Here is a 13,252-nt window from a genome sequence, read left to right as displayed (position 1 = left end):
CTGCAGCCTGAATCCAGAGGACCCCCTGACCGTATCCGGTCAAGATACCGATGCCTAAAGGCACCCCTGCACCCACAGCCCCCGGCACTGGGGAACCCAACCGACAGTTCATCATCCAGAGAAGCCCCAACTTACCTGTCCAGCTTTTGGTTTTAATCTTCAACAGCTGACCCCCCTGGACCAAGCCTGCAGTCTCTTTGTAAACCTAGAGTTCCACATTGAAAAGCATTGGGTACCTGATGCTATGTTTGCCCCCTGCACCTGGCTGCCCCTGTGCTACTGAGGGTGTCTGTTTGGTGCTGATCTAAACCCCTCAAGACCTGTGCCCTCAGACCATGGGCACTTACCTGCAAACCGTTCACTTCTGAGTGCCCGCAGTCTCCATATGATTCAGTTCGGTGCCCAACACCAAATTTGACCTCTGCACCCGGCCGGACCCATCTTGCTGGGGGTGCACCCTTGGTGTCTTACTAAACTTTGCCCTGTGGACACCTTAACCCCGCAGACGGGGACCATAAGTCTAGTACTTACCTGTAGTGTGTATGTACTTCTCCCCCTCACCCCAAGACTGCATTGCCTTCAATGAAAATTGCAGTGTTTACTTTTGATATTGAAAAATATTACTTACTTTGAAACTGGTTTAACTGTGAATTACAAAGTGCATTTGATACTTGAAAGTGATACATTCTTGAAACTGTATTTACCTGCAACAAAGATCCTTCTGGTTCTAGAAATAAAGTAACAAAGTATATTTTTTGATACATAAAACATTGGACTGGAGTTAGTCATTGAGTGCGTGCCTCTTTTCTTGGCTGTGCGTGTAAAACAAATGCTTAGCCTCTGATAAGTCTAACTGCTGAACCACACTTACACAAAAGAGAGCATCAATATTATCTACTTTAGCCTCTGTAAAGCCTCTGGTGAGTCCCTGGACTCTGTGCACACTATAATGCACTTTGGCATTGTATATACAGCGCCAGCTTCCTACAGTCATGACTTGGTTTGGTTAATGCAAAATATTCTTGGTCACCTAATACGCAAAAGACAACAAGATCGACTCCAAAGACTAGAAAATCTGATGGATAGACTGTCTGTTAATCTGGAGACACAAAATATTGCCCTTTCATTACACAAAGTGGGAATCATAATTTAAAGGTCCTCTACACTATGCATAATAGATTATAGCAGTAGGTAAGGATATTAGCAGTGCATGCTTCAAACCACAAGACGATTATAAAAGCTGGTCCATTAACATCTAAAGCATATGTCAAGAAAATATCGAAGATTTGGTAGTAGGTGCTTAGATTACAAGACCCAAGATTAAGAACAAGATTGTTAGTCTGTAAGAGCATAGCCCAATCGTCTGCTCTCTGAGAAAACTTTGAATAACAAAGTAATTGAGCATGCATCTGACTAACATTTGCGAGCCAATGATTCAGTGACCACACAATACAGTATGAGCCCTGATCCTCTCTACACTTTGCAGCCCTTTGATTAGCTGCAGCTACCTAATTACTCATAGACCTCTTCTTCTTTGATAATGGTGCTATGGCATGACTCATCCACTCATTCATTAGCCAAGGTACAAAGTAGATCTTGACTGCAACAATCTTCCACAGGATTGCCAATCAGATTTCAGACCATGCTGGACCACTGACAAAGCCTCACTCTAAGTAGTTGACAGTGCCCTCCTCTTCAACAACAGAGATGCCTTTGCCTCTGTGTTCTGCTTGATCTCTCTTCACCCATAAACACAGTTGACCATCTAGCTCTGATAAGCACCCTAAAAACATGCATAGGATTTTCAGGCACTATGATGTAATTTATATCCCACCTCACCAACTGGCGCCAACGTGTACAAATAGATTTCACAAGATCACACTCTCCCAGTCTTCTGCAAGACCACACTCTCCCAGAGTATTCACCCTCTCTCTCATCATATTTAACCTCTACATGTAACTCCTCCAATGCATCCTTGCAGGTAGCAGCACCACATCCAACAATATACAGATGATACCCAACTCTACCAAATAGTATCCTCCACCAATAGCAAACCGAGGGTCAAATCCTACTTCAAATTCATCTAATGTTGGATGTCAAATACATTCCTGAAGCAAAGCCTCACAAAGACTGGGTTCCTCCTGTTTGCCTCCAGTACCAAACAACCAAGGTTCAAACCTAGCTCTCCAACTTAAATCTACCAGGCTTTACCCCGATACCGCTCATTCTAGCAACACATCACCAGGAAGGCCAAGGTAGCATGGTTCCAACTCACCCTCTTGAAGAAATTGAAGTTGTTTCTTTTAGAAGAAACATAACTTCAGAACAACTATACAAGCCCGAGCACTCTTCCATCTGACAGAAGTAATGCACTGTTCAGCAATAAGCTTGACACACCGCAGCACCTCTAAAGTACATTATGCACAGCTCATGGAGACCTTAAAGGAATTGAACCTCATCACCCACCTTATACTGCATCCCCTTTCATCCAGTAATCTCTAAAACCAGCTGGCTCACTTATGAAGCACTCAGAAGACTCTGACCTACCTCCCAAACAAACAAGCAATGTCTGGGGTCAACAGCAAACAAGGAGTCAGAGTATAACCAGACTGGAGGCAAAACATTGCAAAAAGTCAAAAAAACAGAAGGCAAGATTTTTTTTTTTTTTTGCTCCCAGGATTTGGGACAGCATCCCCATCGACATCAGATTAGCACCATTTCTCTGACAATTCATAAAAAAACTGAAACGCACCTGTTCAAGGAGCGTGACACCTGACACAAATGCCTACCCTTGTCCTTCCCTCATGACTGCACCTTCCCTAGTAACCATGTCCCTGTTCAGTGCTCTGTTGCTCTAGAGGTAGGTTGCGCACTGCATATGCGAATGTATGATCGAACAAGGCATGCGTATAGCACGCATGCCTTTACAACACGGTCTCTACAAACCCTGCACCTTTACCACACATTCATTTACAACAAAATTTGTTGCAAGAGCATGTTTGGTAAAGGAACAGGCATGGTACATTCTCCCCCGCACGCTGCACCTGACACCATAGTCCATCCGCACAAGCCCTTAAAACTGACTGTTGCACCCCCTGCCTGAGCCCTAACACCCCACCCTACCGTGCCCTAAAAACTACCCCACCCTTTCCTAAAAACTACCCGACCCTACAACCTGCCCTAAATCTTTCCTGCCCTGTGGTAGAAACTACCCTGACCCCGCTTCCACCCTAAAAGCTACCCTGCCCTGTCCTAAAAACGACCCCTCCCTGTCCTAAAAACTACCCCGACACCACCCTGAAACCTAAAACCTACCCTGCCCTAAAAACTACCCTGTCCTGAAAACTACCCCACATCACCGCCCTAAAACCTACGCTGCCCTGTCCTAAACCCTACCCTGTCTTAAAACCTATCCTGCCCTGTCCTAAAAATGGCCTATCAATGTTGTAAAGGTAGAGCAAAATGCCATCAGTGTATAGTGATAAGCGAGCTTCAAGTCATCCCTCCACTTAAAGCCCCAATGCAGGGCATCCCTGTGGATCGATTCTTTTAGTGGTTCGTTTATCAAGGTAAACAACAGGAGAGAAAGTAGGTGGCCCTGCATAGGTCCCTAGTATTTGGTACACGGTACCCAGGGCCTGTAAATTAGTCACCCCACCAGGGACCACAGCACTGGTTGTGTCACATTGGATGTGGCAAAGGTAAAATATGGCTCCCAGTATGCCATTACAGACTGGAAGGGCAATTTAAACTGCGGAGTCAACTTTGCCATTTAAAACAATGACTAAGCCCAATTTTCCATTTTTATTGTAAGTAAGCCACCCCAAAGGCAAGCCTAATGAGCCCTAAGCAGGTTACTGTATATTGGACGGTATATATTGTACTTTTACATGTTTCAACAGTTAAAACGCACAATTGTTGCATTTTTATGGAAACAGCTAGTTGCTCCATTGGCAAAATCAGATGTAGCGCTAACACCTCATCTATGCTAACTTCTACCTGGGACTACTAAAGGTGATACTGAAAGGTATCAAACAACTTATTGCATTAAGCCCGACTTGATTCCTGAGTCCGAATTAGTGTAACTTGTTGCAGTGTGCAACTTTTACAAAGTTGCCTCTTTATTGTCCTAAATCCCCTGTGCCTGTCCAAGTTGCACATGGGGTTTGTCTCTGAGACAACTTCCTGCTTACTGGTGAGAGGTGAAAACAACTCCCAGGAAAGGACATATTGGAGAGCGTTTTGAGGACAAGCGTTACCTCTCCCTGACAGGAAGCCACACAGGTAATGGCTGAAAAGACGATCTTCAAAGGAGAAGCCACCTTTGAAGGATGAATGATGAAAATGTGGGAGAGGGGCTGCCTTTTTTAGGTAGACAGGCTGGCACTTTTTAGGGGCATGTAGCCACACCTCTGGGTTGGGACAGAGGGATTCTGCCATCTTGAGAGTGGGCAGAATGGAGAATTCTGAGATATCTAGATGCCACACTGCACAGGAAGCGGTCATCAGAAGAGAGGTAACACAGTAGCTCCTTAGCTAGTGGCTATGTCCACCTAGAAGACATTTTCTGGGCATAAAAAGGCACCCTGACACCCAGCTCTCAGAGCTCGATGGGCTGGAGAAGAGGACCTAAGGATTGCCCTGCTGTACCAAGCATCCGGCAGAGAGGCTGCACTGATGAAGTCTGCATCTGGCGAACCTGGTGGCTAGCAAAGGAGAAGGGACTGTGTGTGTCCTGCTTATGGAGAAGATATTTCATGAGCCCAGCCAAAGCAATTGAGTCCAAGCGTTAGTGGCTGACCACCTGTTTACAGCACAGGGCCACAACAGCTGAAGAAGCCTGCGGGGAGAGTTGGTAGCACAGATTAGAACTTTGCTCCTCACCACTGTGCAGCACCAGGGACCAGGTCCCAAAGCTTAAAGTTGCCCGAGACTGCTGAACCCATGAGAGTCATCAGAGTGCAGCTTGGTTGCCCAGAAGGCAGGTTATCATCCAAGGAAGGATTCCACTGTGATTATGATACTGGGTGACCGGACCTCTACTAGGACCAGGAGGACTTTGAGGGATGCTGACCCCTGTGGCCAGGACGGCATCAAGCCCATGGACCAAGGAGTAGTCACAGGAAGATCCCCGTTGACTGCATTGCATCCACAGCATCGTTGGCCCTCTTCAGCACTCCATGTCCTTTGTATCAGGACCACCTCCATAGGAGACTATGGCAAGCCAATAAAAGTGCCTGGAACTGACTGGCGACTGCTGCTTCCTCCAAAGTAACTGTAGGAGATGGTCACCTAAAGTAACTCAAAGTAATTTCATTGATACAGAATTTTTTCTTGAAAAAGTTCTGTGTCAAATACGTTGAATTTGCCAGTGCTTGTTTACAGTTGAGTGGAAAGTGCCTATTTAATGTACTTGTAAATGCTATATGTCCGCAACCCTTCTGTGGTTCTTTTTTGTTTTAGTATCTAAAAATATATAAAAATAGTCTATTTTTACGAGTTGGAATCAGATTTCTTGAGTGTCTTGTCTTTTTTTCTTCAACTGCTTTGGTGATGTTTAAATACTTTACAATTGTTCCTTTGTGTAAGTCAGACTGCTCAGAGCCACATCTATGCAGGTTGAGCTAAAGGTTTAACAAATGTAACCTACTTGTCCTAAAGGGGTTGGTAAGTGTATTAGATGGTGAGGTCAAACAACCACACCATATAATAGACCTCATTTTCTCACAGGAAGTGGTCGAACAATGCACTGTTTACTTTCACTCAAGCACATGGAGATGCATATTGGGACTTAAGCTAACTCTTAAACCAGAAGCCAAAATTCATTTTGTCCAGGACCTGAAAAAGGAAGCCCCAGCTGATGGAATCAAATGCTTGTTCAATGTCAAGAAGGGCCAACAAGCCATGAATGTCTTGGCACCTTGCTAGAACTATGTATAGGCACTTACTGCAATGTCAGGTTCCTCTCCCAGGCATAAAGCCATTTTGCTCTTCATGGGCCAGCGATTTTATAATCTTAACCAGTTTACAAGCTAATACCTTAGCCACAATCTTCGACTATATGTTTAAGAGATGGTCCTATATTAGGAACAGCAGGTCAGGGTTTGCTTTGCCTATGGATCCCCATTTTTTTGGCCTCTACCAGATCTCTGGGTAGTCCCCCTCCCAAGGCAGCCTAATAGAAGACCTTTAGGAGGTGAGGTGCCGCCACCATAACCAGCCTATTAAAAGGCTCTGCCAGAAGGCCATTTAGGCCCAGCGCCTTGCCCGAGTGTAATTCACCTATGAATTTAAGGATCTCCTCTTCAGCTATGGCATGGCCCAGGTAGTCAGCCCAGCCAAGCCTGGGCAAGTCGGTTATTAAGGGATTTGCCTGTTGTGCAGCATGGATGGGGTGAGAGGCATATACCATCTTGTAGTAGGTGGCAAATGCTTCATCCATGCCACTAGCCCCTGTAATCAACCGGCCATCTGTCATAAATGGCAAGAATGGCCCAGTGCCCCTCTCCTTAGACACCAGCCAGCACAGTAGTTTACCTGCCATGAAGCCCACTCAGAAACCACAGGCAGCCTCTGTGATGGTATTGTTGAGTTGTGTTCATGCAGATCTGCCTCCTCAAGAAGGTGAGTCTGTTCCATATTATGGATCCTAAATTCCAATTAAGAGATCTTAGTCTTGAGGGCATGTATGTTTGCCTCCTCATGCTTTTCCTTATATTTGTGAGGGCTGTTGGTTGTGCTTATCCTTAACTACTGGGTCCAATGGACACGTTGTAACCCTTAATGCAATGACTTAACTACTTGGATATATTAGACTTTTTCCAGCATCTGCTGGGAGATTTGCAAAAGTAGTCTTATTGTTAGCCATGCGAAGAATTACAACACTTTGGCTTGGAGACACTGTGCCCACGATAGCAGATTGGCTACACGGCATGGTAGTGTGCAATGAAAGAGTAGAGAACTATCAGAGACAACAACCCCTTACCACCAGGCCTAAAGACATAGATGATACTCAACAGGGCACAACATTGATCTTAGCCACGTGAGGCAAGGCACAGCCAGCTCCCTTACGTAATTGCTCACTTTTATAGTCTCCTCCACAAGGCAAAGCGGGAATGTAGCAAATGGTAACAGCACTGATGCACTGGCCTATGTATGTATTAACATGTCTGATACAAGTCTTATTGTGCAATGTGGTTCTAATATGGTATTAAAACACTGAATAACCACCGCAACCAAGTCATTTTAATGTCCACTCCAACATGACACTAACCAAATATTGCTTGTCTCGCTTGTAGCATGATGTGATGCATTTTTAATATCCATATGACTGCAATTTTTATTTTTATTTTATTGAAGAAGAAGAATAAAGGATTTGTTTAAAATGTTGAGTCTGTGGAGCGAGGGGTGTAAGGTGCCACAGATAGGATGATTGACAGTGACCAAACTGTGCTGCAGATTATCACTATTTCTGTTATAAAGGGGTATGCTCTCTAATGCCGCCCTGGTAACCGCACCCAAATATGACCCGCTAGGCTCCACTTCTCAGTTCACAGCAGGAGATGAAGGGATGAGGGAGTCATCGGAAAGGAAGCATGGGGGCCCTAGCCAAGACTGGCCTGTCCCACCATCAGCACTGCCAGCGCAATGGATGTGGTATAGGGATGTGGTCCCCCCACCCCACTCACCCCAACTGAGCTGGGCAAGGGAGGTGCCATTCCACACCAGGGAAATCAAAATGTTTGGACAAGATGTCTGGAGTTCAGGAGACTCTCGGGCCCATCATGGCCCTCTCAATCCAGGGTGGATACCTAGCCACAGGCTTTACTGGTTCTAAAAATGTCTTGCGCTCCCCACGTTGTTGTGCTTTACCTACACTCGCCCACACCTTGCCTGGCTACCAGCCGACACCCTTTCTCACCTCACAGCACCAGTCTCATTGGGTGCCTCACCGTTAAGCTGGGTAGTGGAGGGGAACTCCAGTGCCACACGCCAATCTCAGCCGTTCTGCCTTTTTCTATACCCCCTCTCTGCATGACACTTCGGGAACACTGTTCTCAATTTGAGCATTAGACTGGCAGTGTGACTGCTCACGTCCCCTGGTCCAGGCAGACCTCACTCTCCTTTCCAGTTGTCACCCATGTGGTTGCTCACTCTGCTGATGACTCACATAGGTTTGTCTCCTCTTGCTCTTGTATGGTCCACAGATACGGGGGTGTTGACAGGGTTGTAAAAATGGGGAAGGAAGGGAGAAACTCAATAGTCGCCCCCTAGTACCAAGTAGCTTCCCAACCGCCCACTTATACCGGATCATGGGGGTAAGAATGGGATCTTAGTAAAGTGCATCCACTATCTTCAGCCACATCACACCAATGATGGTTTTAATAGCGTTCAGGTTATGAAGGCCAGATACTGGCAAATGTGCTTGGTCTCTAGGGTGGCTCCTTGTAGGATGGCCACCTTGAAGTGATTGAGGAGCTTGCGTCTCTGTGACCTGGAGAGCTATTCTGGTGGGAGCTTAGTCTCATGGTAGGGTCACCCCAGCTAGACAGGTCATTTTCCTCCAGGGGCCTTATGTATACATCACAGTGTACCTGTTTGCAACATGGTGCACCTTTGAAAAGGTATATCCGACACAGATGGGGACTGTGTGCTATATTACAAAGAATGTGCTACCTCCGGGGCAGTGAATTTTAAATTAAATAACGAACAACTGCTTCAAATCCACTCTGTTTCACAGTGCAAGCAGCTTACTGCCCGTACTCTGAAGAGGGGCGGGAGATCTCTTGGCAGGTGGATGCAGTGAGTCACTGCAACCACCTGCAGGGGTATGTCTGAGAGGAGGGTCCCTGGGACCCACTTTTCCCCCTCCAAAAGGCTATCTTTAGGGTGGTGCACTTTCAGTGCGCCACCTGTTAGGAGATGCATTGAAAGTGCACCACCTAAGGGCATATTTGCCTCTGTGCCTGTATCTATAATAGGGTGTGGGTGCAGAGGCATAATGAGTGCTACATTTGCATGGGGCCATGCCCCCATGCAAATGAGGGCATGCCCTCTCATGATTGAATTGGCGCTTCATGTGCACCACAACTACCAGTATTACAGAAAGGGATACAGAAGCATCTGCAGCCCCTTCAGTGATTACATTGTGCATCAAGGGCACCCAAAGTGGGCACACACACCCTATGTGCCTTTGGGGAATACTGTATGATACATCCCCAGGTAGGGTGTTTGGCATAAGTCTCACCACCTTGTCCCATAAAAAGCATTTGCTATGGAAATGGCAGCAAGAATCACAAAATCTTAAGGGCACAAGGGACTTCTCAAGTCTTTACTTGAGAGTTGAGACATGGATGATTGACAGTAGCCGAAGCCACAAGAAAACAACGCATAGGATGACGGCTGTTCTGAGTGCTAAGTGCCAGATGAGAATTGGGTTCGCAAAGGCACGGACTATGAATTACACAGGAAAGCTGGTTCCAGTAGCATCTGAGATAAAGTGCAACAACCTATGCATTCTGTGGGGTCAGCAAAAATAGGTTACCTGGATCTGGCAGAAAGCAACCACAGGAGAGACAATACTCTTCTCAGGAAGGGACAATGACAAAACCTCTAAGAAGTACCCATCATCCTGAACAAGGGGACCAAGAAATGCCTAATTGAGTTTAAGGCAGTCAACAGCATAAACATGACAGGTTAAAAGGTAGACACTTCAACAACACCATAAACCAGTGCTATGCTCCAATAAATGACAAAGAGGACACAGTCAAGGACATATTCCACCATCAGATGCAACCTGAGCTTGATGTCATGCTGAACCATTACCTGAAGATTGTGGTGGACACGAACCATGCCAGAGCCCATAGGAAAGGAAAGTTGTAGAACAATGAATGTCAATGGAGAAGGACTTGGATTTTGCGCCTCAAATGATGTGGGCTTTGGAAGGACTGTCTTCCCACACTGTGATATTCACAAACTGATTTGGTGTTAACTCAGTGACAGAGACAGAAACCAGATTCTCACCTGATAGTAGATGCTCACAGCAAGTCTGAGGAGGGAAACATATGTCAACAATGATCACCATCTAGAGACCCCTTCTGCGAAGCTGAAGCTCAGAAAAATAGAACATCAAGATGGCAGCACTTCAATGAAGCATAGTTATAGGCTTCCTAGGCCAAAACAGGTTCTAACTCCTGGCAAACATTGCAGATCAGTCTAAGCCAGCTGCCCATACAGCCAGCAAGAAATGGGAACAGGTCACTTCAATATATGTGAAGAGCAAGGAGACATGCCAAGGGACCAAGACAAATAAAAGGAAAGAATGGATAAGACAAAACACATGAAAAGCTATTGAAGACAGAAGAGCAACAAAAAAAACTCATGGAGGCCAAATCTTAAAGGCTAAATGAAAAGAACAGTATATAGAACCAAACAGAACGGTCAAAAGAATGCTAAAAGCAGACAACGGATCATTCATGGATAACCTTATCAGCCAAGCAGAGGAGGCATTCAGTAAGGGAGAATAGGGGTCTTCAAGATCACAAAATAAGGTCAGTTGTAATTCATGTGCAACATACAACAATATTATCATGGACAACAAGTCAGACTACTCATAATGGAGAAAGAGCAGAAACCACGCTGGCCCGAGCACTTCAAAGAAGTCTTCAACAAACCACTACCAACAAGTAAAGCGAATATCAAGAAGCAAGGAAAAATTTGGATGTGAATGCTACCCCACCCCAGAAAGAAGAACTTGTCACTGCCACCTGATCTTAATCATAAAAGCTCCTGGCCAGGACCACCTGAACGCAGACATTTTCAAGGCAGACTCTAAAACATCAGCCAAGATTTTCCCACTGTTTACATTGATTTGTGAGTGAACGAAAGTACCAGATGACTGGAACCAATACATCGTCAAGATATCAAAAAAGGGAAAATCAACCTTCTGTCAATCCTGAGTAAAATCCTGGGGGAAATCGTTACACAGCCCATTTCTGATACTTTGGAAATGCAGTTATGAAAAAACAGGCTTGGTTCTGCAAGGGCAGAGGTTGTGTTAATCAGATCCTTAATCTGCACAACACCACAGAGCATTGGGCGGATTGGGAGAGACCGCTATACATCAACATCATTGATTTTTTTTAGAAAGCCTTTGACTTTATCCACAGTGACAGCCTCTGCATATACAGGGAGCCTACAGTACACTACCACACTACTCTCGCCACCACCCTAACCACTGCCACCAACCACCATCACCATACCCAGCCCTAACCACCACTCGCCACCACCTTCAGAACCACCATCCTCACCACCACCACAACCCTCCCACTACCTTAACCACCTCTACCCTTCAGTCAACATGGCTTTCAATTCCTGTGGAAGCTCTCATTTTTTTAACAGCCATTTTCAACTCATTACTTGATTGTTATTTTCAAAAAAGGTTGTGGCATATGTTTGCATTTGTTTAATATTGAGTAACTTGTTTTCACCTAAAGGTATGCATCTAGGTATCTAGGAAAGCTAAGTCATATCAAAGATTAAGACACATCTATACATTGTCTACAGGTATCTATCAACCTTGTGGCTTAGTCTATGGAAATAGGCATGTGAATGTTCAGAAGTAACTCTATGGTAGGATGTTTCTGTGGAGCCTTGGGGAGTGCTCACTGAGTAGATTCACATTTGCATAAACTGTATATTTGATTGCCTAGTACATTTTAATTCTTGTGAAGTAGGAGTAAGAAAACAGTGTTCATCGCAATACGTGGCATGCTTTTCATAAAGCAACATGCAAACGCAGTCAATCCTGGTTAAACAACTGGTAGTGTGGGCTTTCCTTCTTTTTCTTCTGTTTGTCCCTCTTCTGGAGCATGGCCTCATTAATTGTCTTTTCACTGCTTATTTTTCCGGCACTCCTTTTTTCTTTTTGATTAATCACACCATAAGAGTACATATTTTCTTCCAGTTGTCTCTCTCATGCACTTCTCTTGCCCCGCTCCATGTTGCTCTTACCTGTGTGCTTCTCCTCCAACCTGCTCCATGCTTGCTTGTGTGCTTCTTCTCCCTCTCTTGCTTTCTCACCCAGGTGCTTCTCCCTTGTTCCACATTGTGTTCTTTCTCACCTGTGTACTTCTGTTTGCCTGCACCTATCATTGCTCTCTCTCGCCCGGGTTGTGTACTTCTAACACTGCCCTTTGTGTTGCTTCCGACTCTGCCCTCCCTGATGCTTCCTCCAGCCCGTGCCCTGCTCTTTGTTGCTTCCACCCCTGTTCTTTGTTGCTTCCCCACCCACTTTTATTTTTACTTTTGATGATTTTGCACTACCTTGTAAGGTTTGGGCATGCACAGTGCTCTGCCCCTGTGTTATCTCTCTAAGGGCTTGTAGACACACCCATCACTTTGGTTGGTTCGTGGGCTTGCCTTTTAATATTTGCATGATTTGATTAGTGAAAGGCGTGCATAGGTCATGCCTTTGCAGGGGTTTAGTCCTCTTCGAGCGCACTGGCCAACTACTGAAAACATACAAGGCTCCATGTTTTCCATATGGTTTCTGGACTACTTTTTTTCTTTGCTTCGTAGGTAGCGCGGTCTCGCTGGGCAGTAGTCATGAGCTTTGCATGACATCGATCCTGTTAGATGATTGCACTTTTGCCAGTTTCATGGATAATTGCACTTTTGCCGGTAACATGGATAATTGCACTTTTGCTGATAGGTTTCCCTGCAAGCTAACTTCTGTTTCCTTTTGTGTGTTTGTTTAACGGCCGTCAGCTCGCTTATGTGAAACTGTTTATCTTTTCATTTTCAATCTATGTGGAAGGAGTCCAGTTAGGAGTTTACAATGCCAATAGCTCTAACTGGAGGCCCATTGCATTTCAAATGATTTTTTTTTTTTTTTTGCCAATGCAACTTAGATCAGTAATAATAAGGGGAAAAAAGCACCTTCATATGTTGTTGGAGCATTCAATGCGTGCTTCACGTCCTTACAAAATGACACACCCACAGCAGAAGCATCAAGGCACCGTTTCTGTTTTTTTTTTTTTTTTTTGTTTCCTCTTTAGTCATGTTGCACAGCATCACTAAAAACCATTGGCAAAGCCAATAGGCCCAAAAGGGGAGACCTACTGGCTTGGCAAATGCTTGTTGACGTTCTTGAGGGGCTCCAGGCAGCGCCGCATATGATGTTGTGTCTATGATTTAAAACACTGTGCTCAGTTTATAAATTCAAGTCGCAAGACAGGAAGGCACGCTATAA

General features: G+C 45.2%; 1 protein-coding gene across 6 annotated transcripts in view; it reads left to right on the top strand.

The window, feature by feature from the left end:
* The window catches only part of MYOF (myoferlin), a 686,313-nt gene that overhangs the window by 109,067 nt on the left and 563,994 nt on the right, over nucleotides 1-13,252 (top strand). The window lies entirely within an intron of this gene.

Source organism: Pleurodeles waltl, chromosome 6 (genome assembly GCF_031143425.1).
Source record: "Pleurodeles waltl isolate 20211129_DDA chromosome 6, aPleWal1.hap1.20221129, whole genome shotgun sequence".
NCBI lineage: Eukaryota > Metazoa > Chordata > Amphibia > Caudata > Salamandridae > Pleurodeles > Pleurodeles waltl.
The sequence above is the reverse complement of the archived record's forward strand: the minus strand, read 5'-3'. Positions and strand labels throughout refer to the sequence as shown.